Consider the following 10,957-nt stretch of genomic DNA (forward strand, 5'->3'; position numbering starts at 1 on the left):
GGTGGGGGAGGATTTCTAGATGGTCCTTTTGGAGAGACCGTGAGAGTGTGAGATTTGTCAGGATTGAAAGACACGCTCCACGTGTTTGACCAACTTCTTATTTTATGCACATCTGCAGAGAGTGAAGAGACTGCTGCTTGCTGATCTGAGGGATGACAGATTGTACAGCAGAGGGTCCAGTCATCAGCAAAGAGACAAATAGAATTTTCCAGAGAGTTGGAGAGATAATTGATGAAAACCATAAAAAGAACAGGGCCCAGAACACTGCCTTGAGGAACTGCATCCTGGACAGGAAGAGGGATGAGAGAACTCCATAAAGGGCCAAACATTGGCTGCAACAGGAGAGGAAGTCTGTGAGCCATGAGTGGAGATTGCTTTGGATACCAGAGGAAGAGAGTTTGGTGAGCAGTGCAGGATGCCAGACCATATCGAAAGCACATGAAACATCTCGGGAGATTCCATTGTTGGCAGAGCAAAAACAGCATATCCAGAGGGGAGTGACCTTGTCTCAATCTCAATTGAATATTGGAAATTAAGCCATTGGAGAAGAGGAAGGATTTAATGTCTGAAGCGATGATGGATTCCCTAACCTTGCTGTTGATTGGGAGAAGGCTGATTGGTCTGTAGTTGCAGAGATCTATTTTTGCACCTTTTTATGCAGAGCAGTAATGTTTGTTGCTTTCCAAGCAGATGGCAGATGACCTTGAGCAAATGAGAGGGTGAGTAAAACAGAAGGAGGGTGAGCAAAAGCAGCGGAGCAGGTTTTTAGGACATGTGGACTGATGCCGTTTGGACCGGTTGCACAATCTGAGTCAAAGTTTCACAGTTGGCTCTCCACCTTCTCAGGAGAAAGGGAAACAAAGCCCAGGAACAGCTGGGTGCAACTGGGTGAGGTGGTTACAGAAAGCGATGGGTTTGGCAGACAAGATTTGGAACGAAACACGGAGATTAGGCATTCAGCCTTTTCACGAGCAGTGTCAGCTGTGCGGCCATTTAAGGTGAGGGAGGGGATGGAGGGGGAACATACAACAGAGAGAGACTTAACTAGAAGGGCACTCGGTAGAGCGCATAACTCCGTCACATCATGCCTGATCCAGGAGAACATATTGGGCCCAATACATTTTTGAAATATCATGCTATACTGTATATCGTTTGTGGCCCTATCTCTGAATGGTGAAAAATCACTTTTTGAAAATTAAATAATTGTCCTATCTCGATCCGGATTCGAATCTTCAACAAAAATCTAATCAATTCTTTGGGTCACACACCCCACCTGTCCACCAAGTTTCATCCAAATCCGTCCACAACTTTTGGAGATATCCTACTATATTTCGTTCTTTGCCCCAATCTCTCAATGGTGAAGAATCACTTAAAATATTCTAGTAGTCAGATCTGGATATGGATCTTCACGAAAATCTAATCAGTTCGTCGATATATATATATATATATATATATATATATATATATATATATATATATATATATATATATATATATATATATATATATATATATATATATATATATATATATATATATATATATATATATATACACACAGATGCAAGTCAGGCAGCATCTTGCACAAAATAAAGTCCAGTGGGATTTTTGGTATGAAAGCAAACCACCATGCTAGACTCTTCAAGTTGACCGTAATGATTAATAAAAATATTGGTGGCACTCTGGAAAATGGTGTGGACGTGTATTTTGAACACGTTTACCATTTTTTGAAGGACTATTTTACCCCGCTTAGAAAGTGACATAATGTCACCCTTACCCATCCATATACCACCAATTTTGTCATATTTGGTATCAAATTGACTGGCATGAACCTCTGCATACTAATCCGTCATTTATTCGTCGATATGTGAGCCATATCATGAATAAATCACACAAAAATCAAAATTTGACCATATTTCAACTTCGGTTTCACCGTCCGTAGTTCACCAAAATACCTTTTTCTCAATATTGTGCTCACCAATCTGCTATTGAATAGTATCGCAACGTACCTATGTTATCACTAGTTCTTTTGATATTTTACACATATCATTCACTTGATAATTCAATGAGATATACCTCAAAATGTAACCCTACCCCCGAGTTCATACGTATGCATAAGTCCCATGGCAGTCAGCTCTCATCCAAAGAGCTCGTCGCTGTCATCATCGTTATCTTGTTCGTCTGGTACTTCATCCTCGCCGTCGTCGGTTGAGTGGTGCGAGGTTTCGCAGTTGTCTTCAAGACTGGAACATCCACACATGTCTGTGCAGTTGAGTCCTGCTTTCACGCAGGTGCATCGTGTTGTTTGACATCTCAACTTGGAACAGTTGCATTTCACGAAATGAATAACAGACTTTGGTGCTGGGAGTTGAGTGGTCATGACTGGAACCCATTTTGCCTCCTCATGTTTACAGCCATAGTTTTGTGGTGATGGAATCATTGGGTTTGGTGCCGTGTCATTGAACCATACGATGCCTTGGAAGTGGGCACGAATCAGCTATATTGCATTGAATACATCATCTTGTGGCTCTTCAGCAGCATCACATCTGAAAGAGAGAAAATGCTTATATTAGTGGATACCATGGTTACTATAGTCATATGGGAAGACTACCTCAACCTAATCATCTACAGTAGGATTTGTGGCATGTGTTTACAAAATCATGCATCGAAATTTACAGATGTCGGAAAGAGTAACCTTCCGATTCATTAGGGTGTAGGGTTACATTTTGAGGTATATCTCGTTGAATTATCAAGTGAATGATATGTATTAAATATCAAAAGCACTAGTGATAACATAGGTACTTTCTGATACTATTCATTAGCAGATTGGTGAGCACAATGTTGAGAAATAGGTATTTTGGTGAACTGCGGACGGTGAAACCGAAGTCGAAATATGGTCAAAATTTTTATTTTTGTGTGATTTATTCATGATATGGCTCATATATTGAAGAATAAATGACCTATGAGTATACAGAGGTTCATGCCGGTCAATCTGATACCAAATATGACAAAATTAGTGGTATATGGAGTGGTCAGGGTGACATTATGTCACTTTTAAGCGGCGTAAAATAGTCATTCTTCAAAAATTGTTAAATGTGTTCAAAATACACATCCGCACCATTTCCCAGAGTGCCACCAAGCTTTTTATTAATCATTATGGTCCACTTGAGTCTAGCATGGTGGTTTGCTTTCATAGCAAAAATCCCACGGGACTTATGATGCTCCCTGACTATGCATACAGTGGTGAAAGAAAGTCTACATCTCATTTTTAAATTTTCTCCTTTTGTTGCCTTATAATCTGGAATTTAATTGCATTGATTCAGACTTTTTCCAACTATGATTACATATCATAACCCACAACTTCCAAGTGAAAAACAAATTCTGCAAATTTCAGAAAATTCATGAAAAATACAAAACAAGGTTATCTTGGTTGGACAAATGTCCACCCCCCTTATAATAGCAATTGTAAATGAGCTCAAGTGTAACCAATCACCTTCAAAAATCACACACCAAGTTAATTGGCCTCCACCTGTGTTAAATTGTACTGATTCTGATTATTTTGGAATATAATCAGCTGTTCCTGTCGGTTTCCTCTGTTGGGTTGTTCATTTCATAGGAAAGACTCAACCATGAGGACCGAGTATCTTTCAAAAGATCTCCAGAATATCGTTGTGGAAAGGCACAGATCAGGGGATAGGTATGAAATTATTTCAAAGGTCTTGAATATCACTTGGAGCACAATCAAGACGATCATTAAGAAGTGGAAGGCATATTGGTACCACCAGGACTCTGCTGAGATCATATTTTTCATTTTTTTTCCTCCACATACCTCTGAGGATTGACAAGCCTTTGTGGTTTTCGCCTGAATTTTCAGGCTTAAAAATAAATGGATGGACATGTAATTCACATTTTACATGAAGTCAACAAACATTACAATTGATTTGGTCGTCAAATGCCTGCATTCTTAATTAATTAGTCGAAAGGCCGGCGAAATTCCTGAGTGACGTTTATTCTATGCATGTCCACTAAAGTTTCATAAAATGTACAAGTCCACTTTTGTACACTCTTCAGCTCTCAGTTGATGTACATTTTAAAAACGAAAACGACGGATTGAAAACTGAACTAGGTATGTTTTCATTACAATGAAAATAGTCACGATTAATATTTGAAGTCTTCAATTAAAAAAGTGTCCTTTTGTCGGCGTTTGATATGTACTGCATGCTTTGAGATGTCCAGGGATGTGTTCAATTACCAAGCAGCTAGCTAGTGCTTGCCAAGCCAGCCGTTCCATATCAACGGTTTCCAACGGAGTGCTTGCTTGAGTGCTTAAGCCACATGGCAAGCGCTCGCCAAGAAACAGGAACTCAACACACTCCAGATTCTCATTACATGGCGACGAGGATAAACATCTAGACTCTCCACCATGACTTATTTTGACCATATCGATGAATTCAAGGGGCAGATTTTGACACGACACGGAGAAAGTTAGAGGCAACGAGGCAAGTTCGAGGTTGGTCGGAATGTTGAAAGTGGGTTATATTTCAATTATTTATTTTTACCAAACGTCTTTAAAAACTCTGCGAAAATTCCAATGTAGGAGAAGGGTTGAAGTGGCAGGAGGGTAAGGAACGGTTGAGGTTGGAGGAAGGAGGGGAAGGGTGGTGGTGGGAGGGGAAGGGTGGTGGTGGGAGGGGAAGGGTGGTGGTGGGATGGGGAAGGGTGGAGGTGGGAGGAGAATGGATGGGGTGGAAGGAGGCACAGGAAGGGTTGGGAGTCTAGAGGGACTGGGATTGTAGGAGGGAGGGGGGGGGAGGGGAGGGGTGGAGTGTGTGGAGAGAGGGGGATTTGATGTGAAGAGGGAGGGAAAGTGTGGCGTGGGAGGAAGTGTGGCATGGGAGTAAGAAGAGGAAGAAGTGGGGTGGTAGGAAGAAGTGGAAGGGGTGTGGTGAGAGAAAGAGGGGGAAGTGGTGGGCTGGCTGTCTGGAGGGGGAAGGGGGTGAGGAGGGACGCAACGTTGGCTGGCAAGCAAGGTACCCTTGCAAGTACTCAAAATACATGTTCTTGATATTTATGTTCTTACATGAACCCCCCTTTTACAATACATTATTTGGAAATATTCCCAAGGATTTAAGTTTTGTCAAGCATTTTGTTTCAAATAACATTCTGAAAGTTAATAATTTGATGAATTGGACAGGCAACTGGGTGAGTGCTGCTGCGCGTTGTGGAACTGGACAGCATCGGGTCAGTTGGACACATCTCACTTGTGTTATGTCATGTTTTGAAAGCTTTCCATAGCAAGAAAAACTCCACAGGAAACAAGTGTCCCCTTTGTACCGGTGTTCTCTGCCTCTTCATTTCCAGATCCTGTTCTTACCCCAAATAATTTCACAATTAACTCGTTTTATAAAATGTTAACTCCCCTCATTTGGAAGCCCTCCCTCCCGTTATCCCCTTCTGAGCTTTAGTGCGTCATCCCTCAATTGAATATCAGGAAGTGGGCTTGCTTATTAGCGGATGAATTCTCCTCTCAACCTTATTGGGATAGTTTTTATCAAAAGCTTATCCCCAAATGAATGGGGTCCTCCAGAGGAAACTCATTCATTGGATCCTACCCACCAATCAGCTGCTACACATTTTTTTTTCTGCATTTATACCTGATGAATGCCCATTTTACAGTGCATCAAAAACTCTTTTCCATGTGTTTGTGGAGTGTTGGCGTTTAATTGCCTGATTTCAGTTGATGAAGGAGATGTCTAAGAATCTATCACTGTGTTTTAATTTCAGAGTTTTCATTTTTGTTGTTAAAGTTTTGCCTGTTTATTAGAAGAAATCACTTTGGGCCCATTTTTTGTCGGCTCAGGCAAAGATGGTGATTTATAAACCTTGGAAAGCGAAACTCGAAGATTTACTTGAGAGGAATTGCAATTTGTTGTTGCCTTTTGAGAGTCTTGTGGTTGCTCAAATTAAACTGGCGTTTAGTTTTTATAAACATGTGGGAAAGTTGTAGGAATTTTAGAAATGGCGGTTGGAAAATTGACTGCAGTATGGCTCATGTGAACGTCATATTTGACTGGTGATCAGGAGTTAACTATAACGATACTTGTACACATGTAATTATTCAGTGTATATCATCTACCAAAACTTTCTGTTACTGGTGTAAGCTGCTTTGGTTTCGTTACCCCCTTGGTGTTTTTTATACTTTCTTTGTATGATTTGTATTTTTCTAAAAAGGATGAGGGGCAGTCAGTCTCTCAGTCTCTCTCTCAGTGTCTCTCTCAGTGTCTCAGTGTGTCTCTCTCTCTCTCTCTCTCTCTCTCTCTCTCTCTCTCTCTCTCTCTCTCTCTCTCTCTCTCTCTCTCTCTCTCTCTCTCTCTCTCTCTCTCTCTCTCTGTGTGTCTCTGTGTCTCTGTGTCTCTGTGTCTCTGTGTCTGTGTGTCTCTCTCTCTGTCTCTCTCTCTCTCTCTCTCTCTCTCTCTCTCTCTCTCTCTCTCTCTCTCTCTCTCTCTCTCTCTCTCTCTCTCTCTCTCTCTCTCTCTCTCTCTCTCTCTCTCTCTCTCTCTCTCCCTCTCAGTGTCTCTCTCTCTCAATGTCTCTCTCTCTCAGTGTCTCTCTCTCTCAGTGTCTCTCTGTCTCAGTGTCTCTCTCTCTCTCTCTCTCTCTCTCTCTCTCTCTCTCTCTCTCTCTCTCTCTCTCTCTCTCTCTCTCTCTCTCTCTCTCTCTCTCTCTCTGTCTCTCTGGCTCTCTCTCTGTCTCTCTCTCTCTCTGTCTCTCTCTCTGTCTCTCTCTCTGTCTCTCTCTGTCTCTCTCTCTGTCTCTCTCTCTGTCTCTCTCACTGTCTCTCTCAGTCTCTCTCAGTCTCTCTCAGTGTCTCTCTCTCTCAGTGTCTCTCTCTCTCTCTCTCTCTCTCTCTCTCTCTCTCTCTCTCTCTCTCTCTCTCTCTCTCTCTCTCTCTCTCTCTCTCTCTCTCTCTCTCTCTCTCTCTCTCTCTTTCATGACCTGAGTGCAGTTTCATGTCATGGCATCTCCTTGGGTTGGGGCTTTGTAGCTGTTTGTGGTTTGTCTCCCCACCCTCCTCTTTGCACTGTCTTTGTGTATTCCCCTTTCAAGCTAACCCCCCTCCCTCCTTATTGAGACACAGAGAGTGAGAGTCGAGAGAGCACACGCAGTGATACCGGTGAATGTTCTTGGTTGGGGAGTTTCCCTCCTCGTATTTTTCACTTCGTGTTATATATTATAATGAATTTCTCCTATTTTTCAAAATTCATATATATATATATATATATATATATATATATATATATATATATATATATATATATATATATATGTATATACATACACACATTAATACTAGATGACCCGTGAACCCGTTGGATTCCCATTGTGACAGCGGTTGATGAAATAAAAAACACGAAATTTTAACATTATTTAGTGGTCAAACTTTAACTTGAAGAAAATTTGAGCATTTACCTCAGGAGTCATCGTTCAACAAAGCACCGTCCAACACAATTTTATTTATTAACGAACACTGAAGTATTAGATCAAAATGGCGGTTTATTTTATGCTTAAAAAAAAATTGTTCTTTGTCTGTTCTCAATGTTTGAGATTTTTTAATAAATCCTTTCCAGAAAATAAAAACAGAGAGCTCCAGCGAACTATACTGCTGAGGTTGTTTGCATTGATCAAATTCTCCCGAAGAGTACTTGACTGAATCGGGAATTGATTTTTTAATAATTTTTTCGTTGCCCGATTTTAACAAAACTTGATACTGCACACCGCAGGAAAATGGTGAATAAGGAAGGCCGAAAATTTTTGCACTATCGTGTACCATTTTGGCTTTATTTCGGGAACATACATACATACTTACATAAATACATACAAGATTAGAGTTTTTGTAATATATAGATAGATATGTATGCATATATATATATATATATATATATATATATATATATATATATATATATATGTTTATTGGAGCCTCGAGGCTTTGATAATACTTTTCTTATTTAAACATGGAAATGATGGTGGATAGCTCTCGTTGCATGACCTTTGAAACTCCAACCCAGAAACACGGGTTTGTTTGCATGCCTTTGTAGGGGAATCGATGTGGAGGCCATTATCTTCGCTGTTTGGGAGATAATCGGTTTGGAGAATATCAAAGTGGCTTCTCGCATGAATAAACTTGTGGTCATCTTCGTTTCCACTGTAAACAAGGTTGCTCAAGTCGTCGAGCATGGGCTTTTTTTTCCTCCTGAGGTGTTTGTCCAGGTATGACCTCTCGACACGCTGGCAATTCTGTTTCCCTCTTGAATATTCCTCCATTCATGAAGAACACAGAACTGATTAACAATCTCAAAAAACTTGGTTCTGTTGTTTCTTCAGTTACTGCGATTCCTTTACGAGGGGAAAATAACTGTTTCAAACATATGTCCTTTCGTCGTTTTGTTTATATGATTTCACCGCACGGTGTAACCTCATTAAATCTGGTATTGCCTTTCGAGATTGAAGGGTACAATTTCAGGGTCTTTGTCTCAACAGTCTCTAGTTTGCTTTGATTGTGGCCAGTATGGTCATTTAAAAGACTCCTGCCCGAATAGGTCCATGGGTGGAGTCACGAGCCTGGCTGATGATGAACACCAGGGTGCTACTGAGATCATTGTTGATAATGTTAATAGTATGGGTGCTGAGAGCCCCATTGTAGACAAACAGAAAATTAGGAAAAGAACCCTCTCATATTCTCCCGATCTCAATGAGCCAGACAAATCGGTCTTGGCTGGTCCCCCAACTTTTGCTCAAGTAGTTAGGAAAGGAGCACAGCCTCTTCCTCAGCAGTCACCTCCAGCTGAAGTAATTCCTCAACCACCTCTACTTCCAGAGTCAGATAAGTTTCGTGTGATAAATATCGGTTGAGGAATTATCGTGTTATAAACCTCCATGTGAGGTTGAGCCTCCATGTTTGTCCCTTGTTGAACCTTGTGTTGATCATGTCCCCCTTCCCTCTCTGGGAAGCGGTGAATGTGTACTAACTCCTGATCTCTCTGTGATTGACTCATCCGTTGAGGCAGCTGAGCTTTATCAAGCTCATGTACAGCAGAATGCTTAGGATGAAATCTCAGAGTGTTGCTTTGATGAGCCCATTTATTCACAATGGATTCTCAATGCAAGGATCGCGACTGATGGGGGTTCTTCTGTTGCCTCACTAAGTGATAGTGAGGCCAACCTCCTATCAGAGCATGTCTCTGGAAATTCCATCCCTCCGACTGAAATCATAGATTTCTTACAAAAAACTTATCGTAAAAGGTGCGTGAAAATTAGCGATTTCTTCGGTGATACTGGTACCTTCATTATTGGCACTCACGGTGTTGTGCAGCAATCTGCAACCCTTCATATTTCTGATAACTCTCTTCAAAGATTGAAAAGGTATCTTGTTACAAGAAGAAAAGAATTAAACCTATAATGGTTGAGGTGCTACTTATGTATTGAGGAACATATCCAGTTTGAATATTAATGGTGGACGCAGTCAGCTGCGTCAGTGGCAGACTGTGCAATTAGCAAGGAAGGAAAAAAATGATATCCTCTTATCACAAGAGACTCGTGCCACTCCACATGTATGGCTGATTGGCAGCAACAACTGAATAGCACTTGGTTTTTTAGTAATACAGATTATGTGAGCGTGGGTATTGCTTTTTTGTTAATACATGTTTGTCTGTCTCTCCCCCTATTTTTAAAGAAATCATCTCAGGCTATCTAGCCTCTGTAAAGCTTGAATACAATCAGAAACGATTTGTTTTGTTTAATGTCTATGCTCCAAGTGACAGTACATATAGAGGAGCTTTTTTTAACGATTCCTTTCATTCTTGCAACACCAATCTTCTGATTCCTTGTTGTGCTTAGCAGTGGACTTTAACTGGACTTTGAACCCAACTTTAGATCGGCACGGTGCAGAGCCACATCCAGCATCAAGTAGGCCTCTTCCCAATATTATATCATCTCAGGATCTTAACGATGTATGGCGGCAACAACACTGGAACCTCAAACAGTTCAGCTGGTGTCAGGTTTCACTAAATCATCTTTCACTTGCTCGACTTGATAAATTTTACATTCCTACCTCTGCTATCAATCTTGTGACATGTACAGTTATTGTTCCTTCTGGTTTCTCTGATCATTCTTTAATAAAACTGTGCTTGTCACTTCCTGGTTTTAAACACCGCACATTGTACTGGTGTTTTAATACTTCCCTTCTGAGCGATCCTTTTTTCCAAGTCATCATTCATGGTATTTTTTGGAGAGGGTTTTGTATCTACAACATCAGTTTTTAAATCTCTGTCAGTGGTGGGATTATGCTAAGTTGCAAATCTGTGTCTTCTGTCAGCAATACAAAACTAATTGCTCTCAAAGTAAACAATTATGTATCGACACCTTGCAACGAGATTATTCAACAACAGGTAGGGGCCGAGGACCTCAGTGATGATAAAAGGCGTCAACTCCTCTCTGAAAAACAAACTCTGCATAAGGAACGAGTTCAAGGCGATGGTATCAGCACCTTAGTCAGGCTGAGAATCAGTGGTTTACTTTCTGCAGAAACATGTAAGAATTTTTTTTAAGTTTGTCAAGACGACTAAGGCGAGCCAGCAATTGCTTAGTCTTCGGTCGAGTAATAGGCATATTCTGGAGAATACAGAAATTGTCCCCTTTGTTCGAGCTTACTTTGAGAGTGTTTTCCTTTCAACTTATGATATGCCTGCAATGCAAAATATTGCAGCTAATTTACCGCAGATAGAAGAGCATCAGCGACATTTTTTGGATGAAAACATTAGTCTGAGTGAACTTAAAACTGCACTGAATGGCCTTATTGACCATAAGGGCTCCTGGCTTTGATGGGTTGCCAGCTGAATTTTATAAAACTTTCTGGGATATGCTTGGTCCTGCTTTGCTTTCAGTTTTTTTATGCAGC

At 40.8% G+C, this 10,957-nt stretch overlaps 1 long non-coding RNA gene across 2 annotated transcripts; it reads left to right on the forward strand.

The window, feature by feature from the left end:
* The first annotated feature begins 4,920 nt into the window (after positions 1 to 4,920).
* On the forward strand, positions 4,921 to 10,208 carry LOC147034892 (uncharacterized). Of its 2 annotated transcripts, XR_015060689.1 has the most exons (4): positions 4,929 to 5,030; positions 5,195 to 5,241; positions 8,100 to 8,271; positions 9,934 to 10,208. It is a non-coding gene; the product is annotated as an uncharacterized LOC147034892 (long non-coding RNA). The 2 variants fall into 2 exon arrangements; XR_015060688.1 differs by having other exon boundaries at positions 4,921 to 5,030; positions 8,100 to 10,208.
* Positions 10,209 to 10,957: the final 749 nt, after the last annotated feature.

This window comes from Eptatretus burgeri, chromosome 1, assembly GCF_056783735.1.
Source record: "Eptatretus burgeri isolate ZD-2024b chromosome 1, Ebu_testis_v1, whole genome shotgun sequence".
NCBI classification, from domain to species: Eukaryota; Metazoa; Chordata; class Myxini; order Myxiniformes; family Myxinidae; genus Eptatretus; species Eptatretus burgeri.